The following is a 24485-nucleotide window of genomic DNA, read 5'->3' as shown; positions in this document are numbered from 1 at the left end:
ATGGTATGGATGGTGTATATAAACATGCAGACAAGATGGCGGTATATTATCATACATATAGCGGTGCATGGTATGGATGGTGTATATAAACATGCAGACAAGATGGCGGTATATTATCGTACCTATAGCAGTGCATGGTATGGATGGTGTATATAAACATGCAGACAAGATGGCGGTATATTATCGTAGCTATAGCGGGTGCATGATATGGATGGTGTATATAAACATGCAGACAAGATGGCGGTATATTATCATACCTATAGCGGTGCATGATATGGATGGTGTATATAAACATGCAGACAAGATGGCGGTATATTATCATACCTATAGCGGGTGCATGATATGGATGGTGTATATAAACATGCAGACAAGATGGCGGTATATTATCGTAGCTATAGCGGGTGCATGATATGGATGGTGTATATAAACATGCAGATAACATGGTGGTATATTATCGTACCTATAGCGGTGCACAGTATGGATGGTGTATATAAACATGCAGAGAACATGGCGGTATATTATCGTACCTATAGTGGTGCATAGTATGGATGGTGTATATGAACATGCAGACAACATGGCGGTATATTATCGTACCTATAGTGGTGCATAGTATGGATGGTGTATATGAACATGCAGACAACATGGCGGTATATTATCGTACCTATAGCGGTGCATAGTATGGATGGTGTATATAAACATGCAGACAACATGGCGGTATATTATCGTACCTATAGCGGTGCATGGTATGGATGGTGTATATAAACATGCAGACAACATGGCGGTATATTATCGTACCTATAGCGGTGCATGGTATGGATGGTGTATATAAACATGCAGACAACATGGCGGTATATTATCGTACCTATAGCGGTGCATAGTATGGATGGTGTATATGAACATGCAGACAAGATGGCGGTATATTATCATACCTATAGTGGTGCATAGTATGGATGGTGTATATGAACATGCAGACAACATGGCGGTATATTATCGTACCTATAGCGGTGCATAGTATGGATGGTGTATATGAACATGCAGACAACATGGCGGTATATTATCGTACCTATAGCGGTGTATGGTATGGATGATGTATATGAACATGCAGACAACATGGCGGTATATTATCGTACCTATAGCGGTGCATAGTATGGATGGTGTATATGAACATGCAGACAACATGGCGGTATATTATCATACCTATAGCGGTGCATGGTCCTGGCTGTGCAGGGATATGGACTGTTGCAGCTTCTCTACTGTGGCAGCACTGAGAGATAGGAGACAAATCGTCAGTGATGTGAATGGCTTCTAGAGACATAAGTGAAACATGACAGGACTCGGCTCTGCACAGATGCACAATATGATCTAGAGAGCAATTACAATGCCACCTTGGGCCATGTAGCCAGTGTCTGGGAACATGTAGCGACTAGTGATGAGCGAGCGTGCTCGTTTAACCCTTTAAACGAGCACACTCGGGTACTCGCTGAGTAGTTTTGTCGTGTTCAGCATTTCCGTTGCAGCCGGGGCGGCTGCATGTATCGCGGCTGTTACACAGCTGTGACACATGCAGGGATTGCCTGTTTGTTAGCCAGTCTCTGCATGTGTCACAGCTGTGTAACAGCCGCGACACATGCAGCTGCTGCGGCTGCAACCGATATGCACAGCACGCCGAAACTACTTGGCGAGTACCCGAGCGTGCTCGTTTAAAGGGTTAAACCAGCACGCTCGCTCATCACTAGTAGCGACATCATACATATAGTAATATTTCAATATTCAGCCAATTCTTGCATGGCCCCCTTACAGTGCACGCCGTCCATATCCCCCCGCACTGTAAACCTTTCAGAACGTTCCCTTTGTTCTACTGAACAATAATGTCATTTGTGGCTTCAGCGGCTTTCTGCAGATTAGACGTCCAGTTTCCACAGGACACATAAAGGGCTTTTATTACCCTTTAACTTATCAAAGAGATCTACTGACAGCACAGTTCTGCAATTAAAGGGAATGTGTCATCAGAAAATGACCAGGACTTTATGTTAAAGGTAACCTGTCAGCTCCCCCGAGATCACAAACCGTCACCATGTATTTATTTCTCACTTTATACCCGTCCTAACAAACCCCTTTTAGTGGCTTTCTGATTTCTGCATTTGGCGAAAATCTATTTTATAATTGTGGTGGCAATTTGCTAATTAGAGGGTGACTAGTGGTGGGGCGCGTTGCAATGCCCCCACAAATATTCACCTACTTATTATCACGGCCGCAGTTATAAAAATGTTAGAAATCAGTAAGCCACTATTAATGGGCTCTTTACACAGGGTACAAAAAGATGAATAAATCCATGGTGGCGCTTCGGGAGGCATGAGAAAGCTGACAGCTTCTCTTTACATGTTATTTTTAACTACTGAGTTTTTTTTCGATTTTCCATAACACAATCTAGATAAAAAAAAAATGCAAACTGGCCATTAATCCTAATACTAGACTCAAACTTCTTATTCTGTTCACAAGGCTTTGCATCAGTCTCATGATCATCACAGACAGGATAATAATGAAAGGTAACAATCAATATAGAATAGAATCCACCATTCACAAGAGGTGATATCACTGTCCCGCAGGCGCCATCTTCTCCAGCCCCGTATCCACCACATTACCTCGCTCAGCTCATGCTGTCTTTGCTGGTTTTCATTTGAGTCAGAAGCTCATACTGGAAGAGAAGAAAAACACAAGGAAATGAGGATGAATTCACACGTGCCGCATTTGTTGCAGCTTTTACGGCCAGATCAGAGCAGGTTTATAAGGTAAGTGGATGAGACTTTACAAATCTCATCCGCAAACTGTAAAGATTGCCCATATAGAAAAATGAGAACGCCAAAGATGTTCCAAATCCCGGCATGTCATTGTGGGGTGAAAATACAGCAGATTATCAATGTGAATTTCACCAACTTTAATATAGCAATGGTGAGATCGTCAGAATTCCTTAGCACAATCCACAAATGAACTAAACCTGCCGTAAAGACTGCGCCTGCCATGTCAGCCCCATCCACAGTGGCTTACCTTATCTAATAATGCTTGTCGCTTTGACTCCAGAATTGGCTCAATTTGAAGATTCTTTTCTGGATTAAAAAAATAAAAAAAAATTCTATATTAATATACACATACAGAGGATGAAATAAGTATTGAACATGTCACCAATTGTCTAAGTAAATATATTACTAAAGGTGCTATTGACATGAAATTCTCACCAGATGTCGGTAACAACCCATCCAGTCCACACAGGCAAAGAAATCAAATCATAGATGTCCATGAATTATGTGTAATAATGAGAAATGACACAGGAAAAAGGTACTGAACACATGAAGAGAGAGAGAGGCAAAAAGCCATGGAAAGTCATGACACCAGCTGAAATCTATCAGTAATTAGAAACCCATCCTGCCACTTAGTAAAAAATAATATTAGGTGGTTCAACTGATGGCCTAAAAAAGGTGTCTCGCTAGCAAGATGCCACACAAGAAAAATCTCATGATGGGTAAAACCAGTGAGCGGTCTCAAGACCTCCGCAACCTAATTGTTGCAAAACATACTGACGATATTGGTTACAGAAGAATTTCTAAATTACTGAAGGCTCCAGTGAGCACTGCTGGGGCCATAATCCAGAAATGTAAAGAACATAATTTCATAATAAACCGGCCACGACCAGGTGCTCCCCGCAAGATTTCAAACAGAGGAGTGAAATTAATTATCAAAAGAGTTGTCCATGACCAAGGACCACCTGTGGAGAGTTACAGAAAGACCAGGAATCAGCAATTGTTTCAAAGAAAACTATAAGTGATGCACTCAACCTCCATGGTCTGTATGCACGCTTAGCACGCAAGACTCCATTGCTGAACAAAAAGCATGTTGACGCGTGTTTAACGTTTGCTCAACAATATTTAGACAAGCCTGTGAAATACTGGGAGAATATAGTCTGGTCAGATGAGACCAAAATTGAACTCTTTGGATGTCATAATACACACCATGTTTGGAGGCCAAAAGACACTGCATATCACCCCCAAAACACCATACTAACAGTGAAGTTTGGAGGTGGGAACATCATGGTGTTGGGCTGTTTTTCAGCATACGGCAATCTTCATATTAATGAAGGAAGGAGGAATGGATAAATGTACGAGACATTCTTGATAAAAATCGGCTGCAATCTACCAGGATGATGATGAAACAAGGGTGGACATTTCAGCAAGACAATGATCCCAAACACACAGCCAAGGAAACGCTCAATTGTTTTCAGAGAGAGATAATTAAAGCTGCTAAAATGGCCCACCCAATCACCTGACCTGAATCCAACAAAATATTTATAGAAGGAACTGAAGCTCAGAGTTCATAGAAGGAGCCCAAGGGATCTTCAGGATTTGTAGCGTGTTTGTGTGGAAGAATGGGACAAAATCACACCTGAGCAATGCATGCGACTAGTTTCTCCATACAGGATGAATCTTGAAGCTGTCATCACCAACAAAGGCTTGTGTACGAAGTATTAAATACATTTCAGTAAGCATAGTCAATACTTTTTCCCCGTGTAATTTCTCATTATTACACATAACTTAATTTATGGACATCTATTGTTTGATTTCTTTGCCTATGTGGATTGGATGGTCTGTTACTGATATCTGGGGAGAATTTCACGCCTATAGCACCTTTAGTAACATAGTTACTTAGAAAATTGGTGAAGTGTGAGTATTTCACCCGCTGTGTATATCCAGTGGGGAAAATAAGTATTTGATACACTGACGATTTTGCAAGTTTTCCCACCTACAAAGAATGGAGAGGTCTGTATTTTTTTTTTTATCGTAGGTATACTTCAACTGTGAGAGACAGAAGAAGAATCCAGAAAATCACATTGTATGATTTTTACATAATTAATTAGCATTTTATTGATTGAAATAAGTATGTGATACAATAGAAAAACAGAACGTAATATTTGGTACAGAAACCTTTGTTTGCAATTACAGAGGTCAGAAGTTTCCTGTAGTTCTTGACCAAGTTTGCACACACCGCAGCAGGGACTTTGGCCCACTCCTCCATACAGATCTTCTCCAGATCTTTCAGGTTTCGGGGCTGTCGCTGGGCAACATTGGAGTTTCAGCTCCCTCTAAAGATTTTCTACTGGGTTCAGGTCTGGAGACTGGTTAGGCTACTCCAGGACCTTGAAATGCTTCTAACAGAGACACTCCTTAGTTTCCTTGGCTATGTGTTTCGGGTCATTGTCATGGTGGAAGACCCAGGCACGTCCCATCTTCAATGCTCTTACTGAGGGATAGAAGTTGTTGGACAAAATCTCGCGATACATGACCCCATCCATCCTCCCTTCAATATGGTGCAGTCATCCTGTCCCCTTTGCAGAAAAGCACCCCCAAAGTATGACATTTTCCCCACCATGCTTCACGGTTGGGACAGTGTTCTTGGGGTTGTACTTATCCTCCTTCTTTCTCACGGCGAGTGGAGTTGATACCAAAAAGTTCTATTTTGGTCTCATCTGACCACAAGACCTTCTCCCATGCCAGATGGTCATTGGCAAACTTGAAATGGGCCTGGACATGTGCTGTTGTTTGAGACTGTGGTCCCAGCTCTCTTCAGGTTATTGACCAGGTCTTCCTGTGTAGTGATGGGCTGATTCCTGACCTTTCTCAGAATCATGCTTACCCCACAAGGCAAGATCTTGCATGGAGCCTTACACCGAGGAGAATTGACAGTCATCTTGTGTTTCTTCCATTTTCTAATAATTGTGCCAACAGTTGTTGACTTCTCACCAAGCTCCTTGTCTACTGCCTTGTAGCCCATGCCAGCCTTGTGCAGGTCTACAATTTTGTCCCTGGTGTCCTTAGACAGCTCTTTGATCTTGGCCATGGTGGAGAGGTTGGAGTGTGATTGATTGAGCATGTGGACAGGTGTCTTTTATACAGGTTTATATGGTGCAATTAATAAAAGGTAATGAGTGCAGAGTAGGAGGGCTTCTGTAAGAGCCAGAATTCTTGCTGGTTGGTAGGAAATCAAATACTAATTCCATGCAATAAAATGCAATTTAATGATTTGAAAATCAAACAATGTGGTTTTCTGGTTTTTATTTTTAGATTCTGTATCTCACAGTTGAAGTGGATATACGATAAAAATTACAGACCTCTCCATTCTATGTAGGTGGAAAAACTTGCAAAATCGGCAGTGTATCAAATACTATATATACACTACCCACAAAAAGTTAGGAATATTTGGCTTTTGGGTGAAATTTCAGGATGAACCTAAAATGTCCTCTAACCTTTTCAGGTGAACTTAATGTGACCTTCTCTAAACTTTTGAATGCACATGTCCAACTGTTCAATGTTTCAGTACTTTTTGCACAACTTGCTGTTCTCTAACAAGGAGCTTAATGGCAAAATTCACATCAGGTGTTTGATCCATGTATCGCCCAATAAAATTTGGGGTTCAATTAGAATTGGTATTAAACAGCCCCTACTACTTGAATAACAACATTAATCCTGTCATTGTCCCTCTGCATTCACAACACAGGCCTAATTTCATCTTCATGGATCACAAGGCTCCAGCTCATTGAGGTTTCATCATTAGGGAATGGCTGCTGGAGACAGGGGAACCTCAAATGGAGTGGCCTGCATTTTCTCCAGACCTGAATCCCATAGAAAACCTATGGGATCAGCTGAGTCGCTGTGTAGAGGCTCGTAACTCTGTACCCCAGAACCTCAATGACCTGAGAACCGCCCTTTCCAGGGCTGTGGTGTCAGTAAGCCAAACTTCCGACTCCCGACTCTGACTCCACAGCCCTGGTCACTACTGAGCGTGTACATAAAGTGCAGCACAGATTCATCTGAACTAAAAGCCGAGATCCTTAGATCAGGAACAGAACAGACATTTATAGGACATTTCATAACTTTCACAAATTCTTATGGAAACATTTACAGCACATCCTGTATTGTACTGCTGTACCCAATTTATTATAGATTTTAGGAGTCGGAGTGGGTCCATTTTATACCGACTCCACCAAAATAGACACCGACTCAGACTCCACAGCCCTGCACCCTCCAAGAAGAGTGGGATGCCATGCCTCAGCAGACAATAACTCCACTTGTGAACAGCAGGAGAATTCATTGTCGAGCTGTAATTGATGCTGCTCAAGGCCACATGACAAGTTATTGAGACATTGACATTTTTTGTTGGGGTATACCCACCACTATTGTTGGCATTTGTTTCAATAAATGGTTTGAGATGAGGAAATCACCGTTACATGCTTCTACTTAAACGCCCTACTTGTATTATAATATATTACTGTAGAGGGAACTTTTTACATTTTCCATACATTTCACCAGAAAGCCACATATCCCGAACTTTTTGTGGTCAGTGTAGATATACAGGTGCTTCTCACAAAATTAGAATATCATCAAAAAGTTAATTTATTTCAGTTCTTCAATACAAAAAGTGAAACTCATATATTATATAGAGTCATTACAAACACAGTGATCTATTTCAAGTGTGCAAAGCAGTCATGAAAGCAAAAGGTGGCTACTTTGAAGAACCTAGAATATAAGACATATTTTCAGTTGTTTCACACTTTTTTGTTAAGTATATAATTCCACATGTGATAATTCATAGTTTTGATGCCTTCAGTGTGAATGTACAATTTTCATAGTCATGAAAATACAGAAAAATCTTTAAATGAGAAGGTGTGTCCAAACTTTTGGTCTGTACTGTATATATATCTATCTATCTATATTTTTTTTCCCAAGAACCAGAAAAACTCTTCATTCCTCAAAACCGTATTCAACTACCATCCACCAAATCTTACTTGCCAGCTCCTCGATATTTTTCACTAGCTCCTCTTTATCAGATATAATCTGTTTTAGTTGTGGAAGATTTACAAACTGCTCCAGAAGAACATCCTCTTGCTCCATCATATCGGTGAGCTGTGACACGCTGAAGTAGAGAAAAAGAGAAACGTGCGTGGAAGACTTTCATGGAAAAGTTACAACAGGGTACAGAGAAGCTAGTGTGCAGAATAAGCCCCCACAGACTTATCTATAGGGGTGGCCCTGGGGAATACTAGGATGGATGTCATTTTATCATTAGAACTAATATAGAATTCAGAATTTTTTTTTTGACAAATAAAAATTTAACTTTTTTTTTTTTTATTTTAGTTGTAAAAATACAAACCTCAAATCTGACAACTCAGGAAACGTTTCAGGGAGATCAGGCATCTTATATGTAAAGCCGTTCACACCCACCTAAGAAATATATACAGGTACTGGTGAGAGACTACAGAAACAGAAATGTTCGGTGCCTAGGTTACCGGCCACTGCTGCTGTCTATCAGTGGTGGCCAGTCTCCTAGGCAAGGAAAGCAGTTTGCTATACAGCTTGCAAGTGCAGCTCTGAAGTTGGCCGAATCCCTGGATTCAGTACCTCTGTGCTCCTCCGACGCTGCAAAGTCAAAGCGGTCTCTGCCGACAGCAGAGGAAAGTGCATAGTTCAGACCAGCGGCGCGACCATGCCGCTGGTTGAAACTGTCCATCTTCAGGAGAGCACTGCCCCCAGCAAGGAGGTAGCCAGCAAGACAGAGGAGCAGTGTGCTCCTGATGAAACAAGATTAGACAAGCTCTTAAAGGGGTTTTCTGATCCGACATGACACTGACTGCAGACTTGTGAATTCTCAGATAGTGTGCACTGCTGTCTGCAAGTACGCGCTATGCATACTCCCAGCCAGAAGCCAACTACAGTTCAAGGCCTCGCACAATACACTTGCATTGAGCGCGCTGGAAACAGTGTAGCCAGATTGTGGCCGGAAGTACGCATATTGTATACTTGTGGCCACCTGACCGCCTTTCCCGGTGTGGACACCACAGAATCCTCACTGTGTGCAGTGTGCTCTATGTGAGGATTCACAAGTCTGCAGTCATACACAGTGACTGCAGACTTGTTGTTTTAGACCAGACAACCCCTTTACAGAAACATCTTCCCTGCCCACCTATTAAAGTGTAATTGACATTTTTTGGCTTTTTCTGATCACGGCTGCGCACTTACTTCAGACGTGGGGACAGGCACCGGCAGATCTGTAATTAGGCCGTATGCGGGGGCGGCAGTTTTGGCAGAGTTGTATGTGGAAGGAACAGGTTCAGATACTGGCACTGATCTATTGTTATCTTGTGTAGGGAAAGGTGGAAACAAAGAAAAGCCAGAAAGAGGGTGCGGAGGCCTCCCTGCGGGATTGCTGTACAGGCGGAAAGACAAGAAAGGGTTTCCCTCATTAGATTAGTATTCTCCCAAGCACCATCGTAATGAAATAGGACATACAATATCTGTAGGTAGATGCTGTGTCGCCAACATGCCAGCAGATAGATCAGCCTATTATGTGCTGTAATTCTGCAGCTCTGAACATACTGTGTACGGACAGATACACACTATTAACACACAGTTACCCTGCAATCCTATTAGTATACCAGAGACGTTAATGTGCAGATAAGGTTACTGACAGGCTTCATGAGGACACAATGTAGCCCATACTCCACATGGGCTGCCAGATGATCACCTCTCCTCTACTGCTAGTGTAGCCGCCATGCAAGGTGCACAATGGGAGAGAACTGTCCGGGCCCTGCTTACCGGCAGCAGCAACATACAGCACATCCACGGACAGAAAATGTACAAGAGAAGTAAGAGGAGCCGTCTGGATGGTATATAGCACCCTGTAATGCTGGGTTTAGTCATTATACCCATTCTGCCCATCAGCAGCATCATATCCATAGGCAGTCACTTCTGGAGGTGTTTAGACAGGCGAGCCGCACTTCTGTCCGCACAGAATGATGGTTAATATGATAGAATCTCAGCAGCACACGATCTGATCACACAGGGCAATGATGTGCTGCCAATAACGCTACAGCTTAAGCAGTCTTGAAAATGACCGCCCCATCGCACCAGCTTTGTACTCCAAGTCTCTTCTATTCACCGCCACAGATTTCTGTTGAGTGATGGAGATAAATTGACATCACTGTGACTCCAACTTGTCACTACAACTGAAGACTTCTTTGGTCTCTGAAGTGTAAATGATTGTGAACACACCGCCATTTCCACAGCTCCCATAGCGTTGGCCTATGTTCACATGTGCAGTAATCATCAGGTAGGATGGATCCAGCAGCGATCCATTCACACACAAAAAAAAAAATAATTGACACAACTTTTTTGTCCACCTGAAAAGAAACTAATTTCAACTCGGTCCATTTTCTTAACACTGACGTCTATGGAAAACGGATCCGTTTATTAGCCATCTGTTTTCTTCCTTTTGAAACTGATCCAGTAAATAGAACAATTAACCTTTTGCAAAATGAAAAAAAAATGGATGGCTAATTAACAAATCAGTTTTCCATAGGGTTCAATGTTACAAAATGGATCAAATTGAAATAAGTTTTTTTTTTTTGCCACATAAAAAAAAGTTGGGCCTGCACAACTGTTCTGTTATCAGATTGCTGCTGGATACGGACTATGTTCACACATCCAGTAATCATGTTAGAACGCTCTAATGGATGATTACTGACGTGTGAACATAGTCTCATGTGCAGCGGCATCATGCAGAGTTTCCCCGACACACCGTGTCTGCAAATTGAGAATCTGGTTTGGCTTTTATCCTAAGTCATATGGCAAGGCTCGTTAAAGGGTCGATATTGACTTTTAGGATTACTTCCAAAAGGTGGCGCTAAAGTTCTAATCCTCTTCCTCTCTGAAGAGACAATTTGCATATTTAATTGCCCAGAGGAGCATGCACGGCTTATACGTCTCCTCACTCTGACATGCCAGGCTTGGCTTGGCATTCTCCACAAGGAGAAACGCTAGCCCTTAGACCCCAACCACTCGGTACAAAACTCTCATCATTGGTGTACAGTGGGTATTCCCATCAAACAATATGGAAAGGAGGGGACCCATAATTTGTAAAGTCTGAATTTTGATAATGTTAAAAGTCTAAAGGAGAGAAAAAGAAATGTTCAGGTACAAGTTAAGGTACAACTCTACAAAGAAACCTGCAGTCAAAATTAGAACTTACTGTCATTTGCTACATGGAACCACAAATTCAGCCGCAATGTGAGGGTAAACAATCGTTCAGATGAGCAGAAATAAGTGCTAAAAGCGGATGTGCCATCTTATCAAGTAGAAGTGCACCGCTCCCCAGCCTCCTCGCTTCCCGATTTATGGGGAGCAGTGCGCTCCTGCTTGATTGACAGCTTGGTGCAGCGGCATGTGTTGTGCGGCTTGTCCGAACTATGCGCTCTCTGGTGCTGCAAGCAGAGATCATTTTGCCTTTGCAGCATCTGGGAAGCAGCGGCACTGAAGCCGGCAGTGCGCTCCAGCCATCCAGCCAGCTTCGGGCAGTGCTTACAAGCTCTACTGGGAAGGACTTGTATTTTGCCACCGCAGAAGCAGAAAAGAATAAAATTAAATATACTTCCATTGTTGAGAATGGAAAGGATTTTTAATAACAAGTAAATTACTAAATTGCTTGATTTTACAAGAATTTTGCAATTTCACCACTTTAAGAATATTGGAATAACCCTTTAAACTTAGATGATATTCCACCATAACAATGGAAGGATCTGAGATCTCAGGCCAATATAATTACTTACTAGGGGAAAGAGCCAGAGGTTGGGGCCAGGGTTGGAGGGCTTTTCCAAAACTCTTCTAGTAAATTCTGGACTATTTTCCCAAGATCTGAGTGCATAGTAAACTAAAAAAGGAGAAAATTGTTAAGATGTTAACAGCTGTAAACTCTCATCAGAAAGAATCATGTGGCTAATGCCATAATAACACCTAACATGATCAGAGATTCCTGGCTTTACCCTGTGTTCCAAATTATTATGCAAATAATATTTTCTCAGATTTTCCCAAATTACCTATATGAATTGCAGTCATTGTAATTTTCCAGTCAATAACTATTAGAGTACAATTGAAAGGTTTTTGTACAAACTGCCTATGATAACAGTATATTTAAAAAAAATAAAAAAAAACTCAAACTGCACTCAAAATGCATGTTCCAAATTATTATGCACAGCAGAGTTTTCAACCTTTTCATTTTAATAAAGAACAAAAAAATGGTCATTTTTGAAATTATAAGCATTAGCAGGTTATTACAAACTGAAATCAAACAGTTTTCAACTCAAAACTTTATTCTAGGTGATGTTACATTTGCACATAGGACCGCTTGTTCGAAAGGAGCTTCTGAACTCTCTCGTCCATTGAATTTGTCAGGTTTTGGATGGTTTCTGCTTCAATTGTTTTGCATGAGGACAGAATACCCTCCCAGAGCTGTTGCTTAGATGTGAACTGCCTCCCGCCATCATAGACACTCCTTTTGATGATGCTCCAGAGGTTCTCAATGGGGTTGAGGTCAGGGGAGCATGGGGGCCACACCATAAGTTTGTCCCCTTTTATGCCCACAGCAGCCAGAGATGCAGATGTGTTATGTGCAGCATGAGACGGGGCATTATCATGCATGAAACAATCTCGATGGTCCAGATGGATGGAGTGGAGGATGGCTGGTTGATGGACACCCCATGCAAACATGGCTACGGCGCTAACAAGGAGGAGGTGGAGTAATGTTTTGGGCTGGAATCATGGGGAGAGGGATTGTCGGCCCTTTTAGGATCCCTGAAGGGGTAAAGATGAACTCCATAATGTATGTGGAGTTTCTCAAACAGCACTTCCTTCCATGGTTCAAGAAGAAGAACCGTGCATTCCGCAGCAAGATCATTTTCATGCATGATAATGCCCCGTCTCATGCTGCACATAACACATCTGCATCTCTGGCTGCTATGGGCATAAAAGGGGACAAACTTATGGTGTGGCCCCCATGCTCCCCTGACCTCAACCCCATTGAGAACCTCTGGAGCATCATCAAAAGGAGTGTCTATGATGGCGGGAGGCAGTTCACATCTAAGCAACAGCACTGGGAGGGTATTCTGTCCTCATGCAAAACAATTGAAGCAGAAACCATCCAAAACCTGACAAATTCAATGGACGAGAGAGTTCAGAAGCTCCTTTCGAACAAGCGGTCCTATGTGCAAATGTAACATCACCTAGAATAAAGTTTTGAGTTGAAAACTGTTTGATTTCAGTTTGTAATAACCTGCTAATGCTTATAATTTCAAAAATGACCATTTTTTTGTTCTTTATTAAAATGAAAAGGTTGAAAACTCTGCTGTGCATAATAATTTGGAACATGCATTTTGAGTGCAGTTTGAGGTTTTTTTTTGTTTTTTTTTTTAAATATACTGTTATCATAGGCAGTTTGTACAAAAACCTTTCAATTGTACTCTAATAGTTATTTGACTGGAAAATTACAATGACTGCAATTCATATAGGTAATCTGGGAAAATCTGAGAAAATATTATTTGCATAATAATTTGGAACACAGTGTATACAGACCACAAAGTATGGCAGTATCAGCGATCAAGCAGACAAGGGCTGGAGAGAGCAGGAGAGACGCTAGAAAGACACTCGAGAGAGAGCAGGAGAGACGCTCGAGAGAGAGAGAGTGCAGGAGAGACGCTCAAGATCAGGAGAGACGCTCGAGAGAGAGAGCAGGAGAGACGCTCGAGAGAGAGCAGGAGAGACGCTCGAGAGAGAGAGAGCAGGAGAGACGCTCGAGAGAGAGCAGGAGAGACGCTCGAGAGAGAGAGCAGGAGAGACGCTCGAGAGAGAAAGAGAGCAGGAGAGACGCTCGAGAGAGCAGGAGAGACGCTCGAGAGACAGCAGGAGAGACGCTCGAGAGAGAGAGCAATAGAGACGCTCGAGAGAGAGCAGGAGAGACGCTCGAGAGAGAGCAGGAGAGACGCTCGAGAGAGAGAGCAGGAGAGACGCTCGAGAGAGAGAGAGCAGGAGAGAAGCTCGAGAGAGAGAGCAGGAGAGACGCTCGAGAGAGAGAGAGCAGGAGAGACGCTCGAGAGAGAGAGAGCAGGAGAGACGCTCGAGAGAGAGAGCAGGAGAGACGCTCGAGAGAGAGAGAGAGCAGGAGAGATGCTCGAGAGAGAGAGCAGGAGAGACGCTCGAGAGAGAGAGCAGGAGAGACGCTCGAGAGAGAGAGCAGGAGAGACGCTCGAGAGAGAGAGAGCCGGAGAGACGCTCGAGAGAGAGAGAGCAGGAGAGACGCTCGAGAGAGAGCAGGAGAGACGCTCGAGAGAGAGCAGGAGAGACGCTCGAGAGAGAGAGAGCAGGAGAGATGCTCGAGAGAGAGCAGGAGAGACGCTCGAGAGAGAGAGCAGGAGAGACGCTCGAGAGAGAGAGAGCAGGAGAGACGCTCGAGAGAGAGAGAGCAGGAGAGACGCTAGAGAGAGAGAGACGCTCGAGAGAGAGCAGGAGAGAAGCTCGAGAGAGAGAGCAGGAGAGACGCTCGAGAGAGAGAGCAGGATAGACGCTCGAGAGAGAGAGCAGGAGAGACGCTCGAGAGAGAGAGAGCAGGAGAGACGCTAGAGAGAGAGCAGGAGAGACGCTAGAGAGAGAGAGACGCTCGAGAGAGAGAGCATGAGAGAAGCTCGAGAGAGAGAGCAGGAGAGACGCTCGAGAGAGAGAGCAGGAGAGACGCTCGAGAGAGAGCAGGAGAGACGCTCGAGAGAGAGAGCAGGAGAGACGCTCGAGAGAGAGAGCAGGAGAGACGCTCGAGAGAGAGAGAGCAGGAGAGACGCTCGAGAGAGAGAGCAGGAGAGACGCTCGAGAGAGAGAGAGCAGGAGAGACGCTCGAGAGAGAGAGCAGGAGAGACGCTCGAGAGAGAGAGCAGGAGAGATGCTCGAGAGAGAGAGAGCAGGAGAGACGCTCGAGAGAAAGAGCAGGAGAGAAGCTAGAGAGAGAGAGCAGAAGAGACGCTCGAGAGAGAGAGCAGGAGAGATGCTCGAGAGAGAGAGCAGGAGAGACGCTCGAGAGAGAGAGCAGGAGAGATGCTCGAGAGAGAGAGCAGGAGAGATGCTCGAGAGAGAGAGCAGGAGAGACGCTCGAGAGAGAGAGCAGGAGAGACGCTCGAGAGAGAGAGCAGGAGAGACGCTCGATAGAAAGCAGGAGCAACTGTCAATCACTTCCTCACTATTTGACTCAGTAATGATACCTATAACATATTACTCAGGGTGACAACATGGCAGGTCACAGAGTTACTTTCATGATCTAGATTTGCTAAATTATAGACATATCATGATACAGAGCCCATGTCCATGACTTATGTCAGCTCCAAAGTGAAATATGTATTGAAAAAAATTTAAAAAAATTATATATATACACACACATATACATACACTGCTCAAAAAAATAAAGGGAACACTCAAATAACACATCCTAGATCTGAATGAATGAAATATTCTCATTGAATACTTTGTTCTGTACAAAGCTGAATGTGCTGACAACAAAATCACACAAACATCATCAATGGAAATCAAATTTATTAACTAATGGCGGCCTGGATTTGGAGTCACCCCCAAAATTAAAGTGGAAAAACACACTACAGGCTGATCCAACTTTGATGTAATGTCCTTAAAACAAGTCAAAATGAGGTTCAGTATTGTGTGTGGCCTCCACGTGCCTGTATGACCTCCCTACAACGCCTGGGCATGCTCCTGATGAGGTTGCGGATGGTCTCCTGTGCGATCTCCTCCCAGACCTGGACTAAAGCATCCGCCAACTCCTGGACAGTCTGTGGTGCAATGTGACGTTGGTGGATGGAGCGAGACATGATGTCCCAGATGTGCTCAATCGGATTCAGGTCTGGGGAACGGGCGGGACAGTCCATAGCTTCAATGCCTTCATCTTGCAGGAACTGCTGACACACTCCAGCCACATGAGGTCTGGCATTGTCCTGCATTAGGAGGAACCCAGGGCCAACCTCACCAGCATATGGTCTCACAAGGGGTCTGAGGATCTCATCTCGGTACCTAATGGCAGTCAGGCTACCTCTGGCGAGCACATGGAGGGCTGTGCGGCCCTCCAAAGAAATGCCACTCCACACCATTACTGACCCACTGCCAAACCGGTCATGCTGAAGGATGTTGCAGGCAGCAGATCGCTCTCCGCGGCGTCTCCAGACTCTGTCATGTCTGTCACATGTGCTCAGTGTGAATCTGCTTTCATCTGTGAAGAGCACAGGGCGCCAGTGGCGACTTTGCCAATCCTGGTGTTCCGTGGCAAATGCCAAGCATCCTGCACAATGTTGGGATGTGATCATAACCCCCATCTGTGGACGTCGGGCCTTCATACCACCCTCATGGAGTCGGTTTCTAACCGTTTGTGCAGACACATGAACATTTGTGGCCTGCTGGAGGTCATTTTGCAGGGCTCTGTCAGTGCTCCCCTTGTTCCTCCTTGCACAAAGGCGGAGGTAGCGGTACTGCTGCTGGGTTGTTGCCCTCCTACGGCCCCCTTCTTGTCTCCTGGTGTACTGGCCTGTCTACTGGTAGCACCTCCAGCCTCTGGACACTACGCTGACAGACACAGCAAACCTTCTTGCCACAGCTCGCACTGATGTGCCATCCTGGATGAGCTGCACTACCTGAGCAACTTCTGTGGGTTGTAGAGTCCGTCTCATGCTACCACGAGTGTGAAAGCATAACCAACATTCAAAAGTGACCAAAACATCTGCCAGAAAGCATTGGTACTGAGATGTGGTCTGTGGTCCCCACCTGCAGAATCAATCCTTTGAGGGTGTCTTGATAATTGCCAATAATTTCCATCTATTGTCTATTCCATTTGCACAACAGCATGTGAAATTGATTGTCAATTAGTGTCGTTTCCTAAGTGGACAGTTTGATCCACTTGGAGTTATATTCTGTTGTTTAAGTGTTCCCTTTATTTTTTTGAGCAGTGTATATATACAGTACAGACCAAAAGGTGGACACACCTTCTCATTTAAAGATTTATCTGTATTTTCATGACTAAGAAAATTGTACATTCACACTGAAGGCATCAAAACTATGAATTAACACATGTGGAATTATATACTTAACAAAAAAGTGTGAAACAACTGAAAATATGTCTTATATTCTAGGTTCTTCAAAGTAGCCACTGTTAGAACTCTCCTGTTAGGTTTTTTTTAGTTTGCTGGTCACATGACCATTTTTGCCTATTTAATCCGGCTCCGCCCTCCTGATCTTGCTGAACTTCATTGTATTTACTACCCTTGAGCTAGCTTGGTGCTCTGTTGCCGTTCTCTGTTAGTTTTGCTAGGTCTTCTGACCTCTATGCTTTTTGTTGTGTGTTTGTCTTTGACTGCTGCTATTTCTGCTAGGAGGTGTCCAACTTATCCCAGTCCCTAGTTCTTGTAGGGATCCCTCCCTCACATCTATAGGTCTTCGTTCAGACTAGCCGAGGACTTTAGCGGGTCTGATCGCAGGATCAGGTTCCCCGTTACATCGTAGGGATCTAGTTTAGTTCTATTGTAGGGACAGTTCTCCTGTCTTTCCTTAGTCCCTGTAGCAGATCATAACAGCCACCTTTTGCTTTGATGGCTGCTTTGCACACTCTTGGCATTCTCTTGATGAGCTTCAAGAGGTAGTCACCGGAAATGGTTTTCACTTCACAGGTGTGCCCAGTCAGGTTTAATAAGTGGGATTTCTTGCCTTATAAATGGGGTTGGGACCATCAGTTGTGTTGTGCAGAAGTCTGATGGATACACAGCTGATAGTCCTACTGAATAGACTGTTAGAATTTGTATTATGGCAAGAAAAAAGCAGCTAAGTAAAGAAAAACGAGTGGCCATCATTACTTTAAGAAATGAAGGTCAGTCAGTCCGAAAAATTGTGAAAACTTTGAAAGTGTCCCCAAGTGCAGTTGTAAAAACCATCAAGCGCTACAAAGAAACTGTCTCACATGAGGACTGCCCCAGGAAAGGAAGACCAAGAGTCACCTCTGCTTCTGAGGATAAGTTTATTCGAGTCACCAGCCTCAGAAATCGCAGGTTAACAGCAGCTCAGATTAGAGACCAGGTCAATACCACACAGAGTTCTAGCAGCAGAAACATCTCTTCAACAACTGTTAAGAGGAGACTTTGTGCAGCAGGCCTTCATGGTAAAATAGCTGCTAGGAAACCACTGCTAAGGACAGGCAACAAGCAGAAGAGACTTGTTTCGGCTAAAGAACACAAGGAATGGACATTAGACCAGTGGAATTCTGTGCTTTGGTCTGATGAGTCCAAATTTGAGATCTTTGGTTCCAACCACCATGTCTTTGTGCGACGCAGAAAAGGTGAACGGATGGACTCTACATGCCTGGTTCACACAGTGAAGCATGGAGGAGGAGGAGTGATGGTGTGGGGGTGCTTTGCTGGTGACACTGTTGGAGATTTATTCAAAATTGAAGGCATACTGAACCAGCATGGCTACCACAGCATCTTGCAGCGGCATGCTATTCCATCCGGTTTGCGTTTAGTTGGACCATCATTTATTTTTCAAAAGGACAATGACCCCAAACACACCTCCAGGCTGTGTAAGGGCTATTTGACCAAGAAGGCGAGTGATGGGGTGCTACGCCAGATGACCTGGCCTCCACAGTCACCAGACCTGAACCCAATCGAGATGGTTTGGGGTGGGCTGGACCGCCGAGTGAAGGCAAAAGGGCCAACAAGTGCTAAGCATCTCCGGGAACTCCTTCAAGATTGTTGGAAGACCATTTCCGGTGACTACCACTTGAAGCGCATCAAGAGAATGCCAAGAGTGTGCAAAGCAGTCATCAAAGCAAAAGGTGGCTACTTTGAAGAACCTAGAATATAAGACATATTTTCAGTTGTTTCACACTTTTTTGTTAAGTATATAATTCCACATGTGTTAATTCATAGTTTTGATGCCTTCAGTGTGAATGTACAATTTTCATAGTCATGAAAATACATAAAAAGTCTTTAAATGAGAAGGTGTGTCCAAACTTTTGATCTGTACTGTACATACACACACATATATATATATATATATATACATGCATACACGCACGCAGTAGGGAAAATAAGTATTTGATACACTGCCGATTTTGCAAGTTTTCCCACCTACAAAGAATGGAGAGGTCTGTCATTTTTATCATAGGTACACTTCAACTGTGAGAGACAGAATCTAAAAATAAAATCCAAAAAAAAATCACATTGTATGATTTTTAAATAATTAAATCGCATTTCATTGCATGAAATAAGTATTTGATCACCTACCAACCAGCAAGAAATCAGGCTCTCACAGACCTGTTAGTTTTTCTTTCAGAAGCCCTCCTACTCTGCACTCCTCACCTGTATTTATTGTACCTGTTTGAACTCGTTACCTGTATAAAAGACACCTGTCCACACACTCAATCAATCACACTCCAACCTATCCACCATGCTTAAGACCAAAGAGCTATCTAAGGACACCAGGGACAAAATTGTAGACCAGCTCCAGGCTGGGATTGGCTACAGGACAATATGCAAGCAGCTTGGTGAGAAGGCAACAACTGTTGGCACAATTATTAGAAAACGGAAGAAACACAAGATGACTGTCAATCTTCCACGGTCTGGGGTTCCATGCAAGATCTCGACCCGTGGGATAAGGATGATTCTGAGAAAGGTCAGGAATCAGCCCAGAACTACACAGGAGGACCTGGTCAATGACCTGAAGAGAGCCGAGACTAAAGTCTCAAACATTACCATTAGTAGCACACTATGCCGTCATGGATTAAACTCCTGCAGGGCACGCAAGGTCCCCTGCTCACGCCAGCACATGTCCAGGCCCGTTTGAAGTTCGCCAATGACCATCTGGGTGATCCAGAGGAGGCATGGGAGAGGGTCATGTGCTCAGATGAGACCAAAATAGGACTTTTTGGTATCAACTCCACTTGCCGTGTTTGGAGAAAGAAGAAGGATGAGTATAACCCCAAGAACACCGTCCCAACTGAGAAGCATGCTGGGGGAAACCTTATACTTTGGGGGTGCTTTTCTGCAAAGGGGACAGGACAACTGCACCCAGCAACAGTCCCGGAACTTGAAAGATCTGGAGAAGATCTGTATGGAGGAGTGGTCCAAAATTCCTGCTGCAGTGTCTGCGAACTTGGTCAAGAACTACAGGAAACGTCTGACCTCTGTAATTGCAAACAAAGGTTTCCGTATCAAATATTAAGATCTGTTTTTCTATTGTATCAAATAATTATTTTGCATAATTGCATGAAATAAGTATGTAAAAATTATAAAATGTTATTTTCTGTTTTTTATTTTTAGATTCTGTCTCTCACAGGTGAAGTGTACCTACGATAAAAATTACAGCCCTCTCCATTCTTTGTAGTTGGGAAAACTTGCAAAATCGTCAGTGTATCCAATACTTATTTTCCCCACTGTATATACTTTGTTACTAAAAAAGAAAAAACCCACCGGTCTTCTATGTGAACATAACAAAGACTATAACTAAAAATCTTATATATTAAAAAAAAAAACTAAAACAAGGTTGACCACATTTTCTTATGGTATTTTTATCTGAAACTTCCTTGGAAAATTCACTGGAAATATCAGAAATGTCTGAAGTGGGGACCTCAATGTAAGACCCCCACCCATTAGATGTAAGGTGGCTCCCAAACCTCCCGTGTCGATGCAGCACAGCCATCTGCAGCCACATTTTACGTAGAGCACACGCAGAACCGGGTCATTAACACATACATTAATCCTTTCATTTCGTTCTCCTTTGCTGAAGATGTGTTTGACAAAGACCTCATCTACCAAAATAAAGAGGTGTATTCCCTATGAAGTAACAATACCGTGGCATCTCTTCTTCCCAGGTCCTCTGCGTTGTGCCAATCTTCTGGAAATGTGTGGATACATTGACAACTGGCCACTGCCAGGCCCCTGGTCGTAGTGATTATGCCTACTGTCCAAACTGATTAGACATGGACAAGGAGTAAGGTAACACCCCATTGTCAATTAGATGTAAGGCTATGTTCACACTAGGCGTTTTTTCACTACACATTACTTTCAATGGGTGAAATACACTGAAAGAAGTGACGTGCTCTATTCAGCAAAAAACAATGCAAATCACAAAATACTGATCATACAAAAACCAGGGTGTGAGCAGGAGATTTCTGAAATCTCATAGACTTTGCTTGTACTGTAAAACACAGCTGAAAATTTGCATTAAAAAAACGCTGAAAAAAACGCAATGTGTGAACATAGCCTTCAAAGGCACTGCACAGTGGTCTGAAACACAAATTCTGCACATTTGTGATTTTATAGGGTTTATAAGATTACTAAAACAGATGTGTCAGGAGACCACACAGATCCACTTTATAAAACAAAAAACACCTCAGTCATTGAAAGGTTAAATTACAACATTCCTAAGTCCAGCGCTCAAAATCTCCCAAGTCTCCTTACATTATGTAGTAAAGGACAGGTGACATTGGGGCCTTGCTTGTCCACCAGGTGATGTCTTATCGGTGGAAAGACTGTGATGAGAGGTTTGTCTTGAGGAAATTGTGGCGGAAGTAAACTGCAATAAAAGCAAAGTATTAGAGCAAGACGCGGGATACATGACTGCAGCCTACAGAAACGTGACAGGTCCGGGGAAAATACCCAACACCCTCATCTCATCTCAATGGAAAATCCATTTAGGTGGCACGTAGCGTAAGGCATAAAGGGACGTCAGCACCTTGACATATGATCGTAATGGTGTTATAAGAGATCTGATGAGTCCATCATGACAAATCTAGTGTGGAAAACATCTGCAAATCCGTCTGGAAGTGCACTGGGGCGTATCCCTGCACTTAGACAGCTCCTTTCAAGTGCACGGACACGCCCCTCTGCACTCCCACACCAATCTGCAGACACTCCATTTCCTTTTGACTGGCACATCGGAGCTCTGCAAAAAAAAAAAGGATAATTTTTCTGGGGAGGGACAATCGACGATACTGTTCTACCACTACTTCCATATGTAAAAGGAAGCTGAGAGGACCCTATAAGCCTCCATATTGATTTAAAGTGATTTCTTATTAGTAGCAATTAAACAACTTGCATTAATACACATCATCTATAGTGACGTCATGAGCCGCCAAGCAACATCATTTAATGGCTCCAGTGCTACAAGACATGACTATGGATGACAAGTCATTGTAGGGTACCGATAACACGCGGTGGGGTCTATCAACAGCATGGGACAAAGATATTCTAGAAGTACCTAATATGGTCTGCTTTCTTTAAGGGGTTGCCCACTACCTTGATATTGATCACTTACCCATTGGATAGGTCATTAATATGGAATCAGTGGGGGCCATCTTCACAAGTGAATAGGAGCATGCGGCTCCCTCTCTGGGGGGCTGTCAGAACCCCATCGATTTGATATTGATACCCAATGCTGATGTTATCAATATCAAAGTAGAGGACAATCCCTTTAATTCCCATTAGGTTCACAATTAATAACCCCAACAAATGCAACGTAATCTCTCAACTAAGACAATAGCACCCCGTGTCACTTACATATTGATGCTGATGGTGAAGTTCTTAAAGGTGATTGGCAGTCTGTACTCCACATCTTTCTGAATTTCAGTAATACTGGAAAGATAAAAAAAAGAAAACATTAATGATGACAATTCTACAAACTGCTGTGTCCCAAAAGAAAACACAACAGGTGGATATGTGTAAACCTAACCGATGCTCCAGTATTGTGGGTGCTGGAGCGTGCAGTCTCACAAGACACGATTTGTCTACCGTCTTGAATTGGAGGTGCCCCAGCCCCCAATAATGATCTAGGTCTGATTCGGCAGAACAGCATGAGGTCCGGCAAATCTGACCGCTTTATGGATACAACATGCTCCATATTACGACCACAAGAAAAAAGCCAAATAAAGAAGTGTGAGAACAGGACGGCGATGGGTGTACGGAGGATGGCAGAGAGATGACTGCAGAACGCAGCATAAAGCACTCAGACATTAATCATCCCTGACAAAACATAATACAAGTCCTGCTTCATGCTGGGTACGCTTCTCAGGTAACCCTATACTGAAGGACTTGTACTGTTCATAGACCTAACATACAACACATTACATACAAGTTATCCCGCATCAAGAGACACATGACATAAAATAATAACCATCCTAGACATCAAGTTCCCCTTTGAGAGGTCACAAGGTAATATCCGATGGCTCTAAAATGGAATCTGCCACCAGGTTTTGCTATCCCATCTGCATGATGTAAGGGCAGAAACCTGATTCCAGAAATGTGTCCCTTATTTCGCTGCAGTTTTGATAAATTTTAGTTTTATCTACTGCAGATCTAGCAGTGCTCTGAATGCTGAGCTCCGTATAACCGGCTGCACCACTGATTGGCAGCTTTCTGTGTACACTGTGCATAGGCAGAAGGCTGCTATACAGACCTTGTGAAAAATGAGAAAAGAGAAAGGGAGAAAAAGCGCGCCATGTACCACCTGAGGAAGATAGTTCACTATCGAAACGCTTTGTGGAAAGGGCTCATTAAATTTATTTTTTAGTCCTAAAATTTTTTCACTTCTAGTGTTCATTCTTTTAGCGCCCTATAGACCGCTTTTTTATTTAATTTGGACCACTCCTGAAAAATGAGGGATACCTGGTTGCAGGTTTACTAGTCTTCTAGTCACAACCTCCTACTGATAAAACAAAGATTTTATCAAAACACCAGCAAGCAGCCCAGAAAGTGACACATCGCTGGAATCAGGGTCTCTGTCTCTACATCTACTTCGCGGTCGGCTACAGGCTCTACCATAGGGACGGGCTGCACCTCAATGGGGAGGGTGCAGCGGTGCTGGGGAAGAAGATGGCTAATAGGTTGGAGGAGTTTTTAAACTAGAGACGGGGGGGGAAACCAAGGAAATAGGTGGGATGTGAGGCAAGGAAGGGGGAAGGGGAGAAGTGAATATAATGAGGGTGGAGAGGGGGATGGAGATAGTACAGTTAGATCGTTAGAGAAGAATAGGATGCTAAATAACCCCAAAGTTTTATCTTGCATGCTGACCAACGCAAGAAGCCTGACCAATAAGGTGGATGAGCTGCAGGCGCTTATATCGGAGGAGAGGTATGACATCGTAGGTATAACAGAGACTTGGCTAGACGATAGCTACGACTGGGCGGTAAATTTATTAGATTATAGTTTATTTAGAAGGGACCGGAAACAGGGGAAGGGCGGAGGAGTCTGCTTATATGTAAAGTCATGTCTAAAACCCAGACTAAGGGAAGATATAGGAGAGGGAGAAGAGGGGGTCGAGTCCATGTGGGTAGAGATAGAGGGGGCAAAAAATAATAATAAAATATTACTGGGGGTCTGCTATAAGCCACCAAATATAACAGAGGAGAATGAGAATCTGCTATTAGGACAAATAGACAAAGTAGCAAAACATAATGAAGTGATTGTAATGGGGGATTTCAACTACCCGGATATTGACTGGGAAACAGAAACCTCTAGATCTCAGAAAGGAAAAAGGTTCTTGACAAATATTAAGGATAATTATCTCTCCCAACTAGTGCAGGAACCAACG

General features: G+C 43.4%; 2 long non-coding RNA genes across 2 annotated transcripts; both read right to left on the bottom strand.

Annotated features, from left to right (window-relative positions):
- Nucleotides 1–2667: 2667 nt before the first annotated feature.
- LOC141182867 (uncharacterized) lies at nt 2668–7964 on the bottom strand. The gene is made up of 3 exons (XR_012257977.1): nt 7832–7964; nt 3046–3104; nt 2668–2695 (listed from the first exon to the last, which is right to left on the bottom strand). It is a non-coding gene; the product is annotated as an uncharacterized lncRNA (long non-coding RNA).
- A 3683-nt stretch (nt 7965–11647) lies between these two features.
- LOC141182866 (uncharacterized) lies at nt 11648–22543 on the bottom strand. Its single transcript, XR_012257976.1, has 3 exons — nt 22457–22543; nt 21359–21473; nt 11648–11748 (listed from the first exon to the last, which is right to left on the bottom strand). It is a non-coding gene; the product is annotated as an uncharacterized lncRNA (long non-coding RNA).
- Between the last annotated feature and the right edge of the window lie 1942 nt (nt 22544–24485).

This window comes from Phyllobates terribilis, unplaced genomic scaffold (assembly GCF_046119375.1).
Source record: "Phyllobates terribilis strain yellow unplaced genomic scaffold, ASM4611937v1 Scaffold_36__1_contigs__length_13169755, whole genome shotgun sequence".
Taxonomy (NCBI): domain Eukaryota; kingdom Metazoa; phylum Chordata; class Amphibia; order Anura; family Dendrobatidae; genus Phyllobates; species Phyllobates terribilis.
The sequence above is the reverse complement of the archived record's forward strand: the minus strand, read 5'-3'. Positions and strand labels throughout refer to the sequence as shown.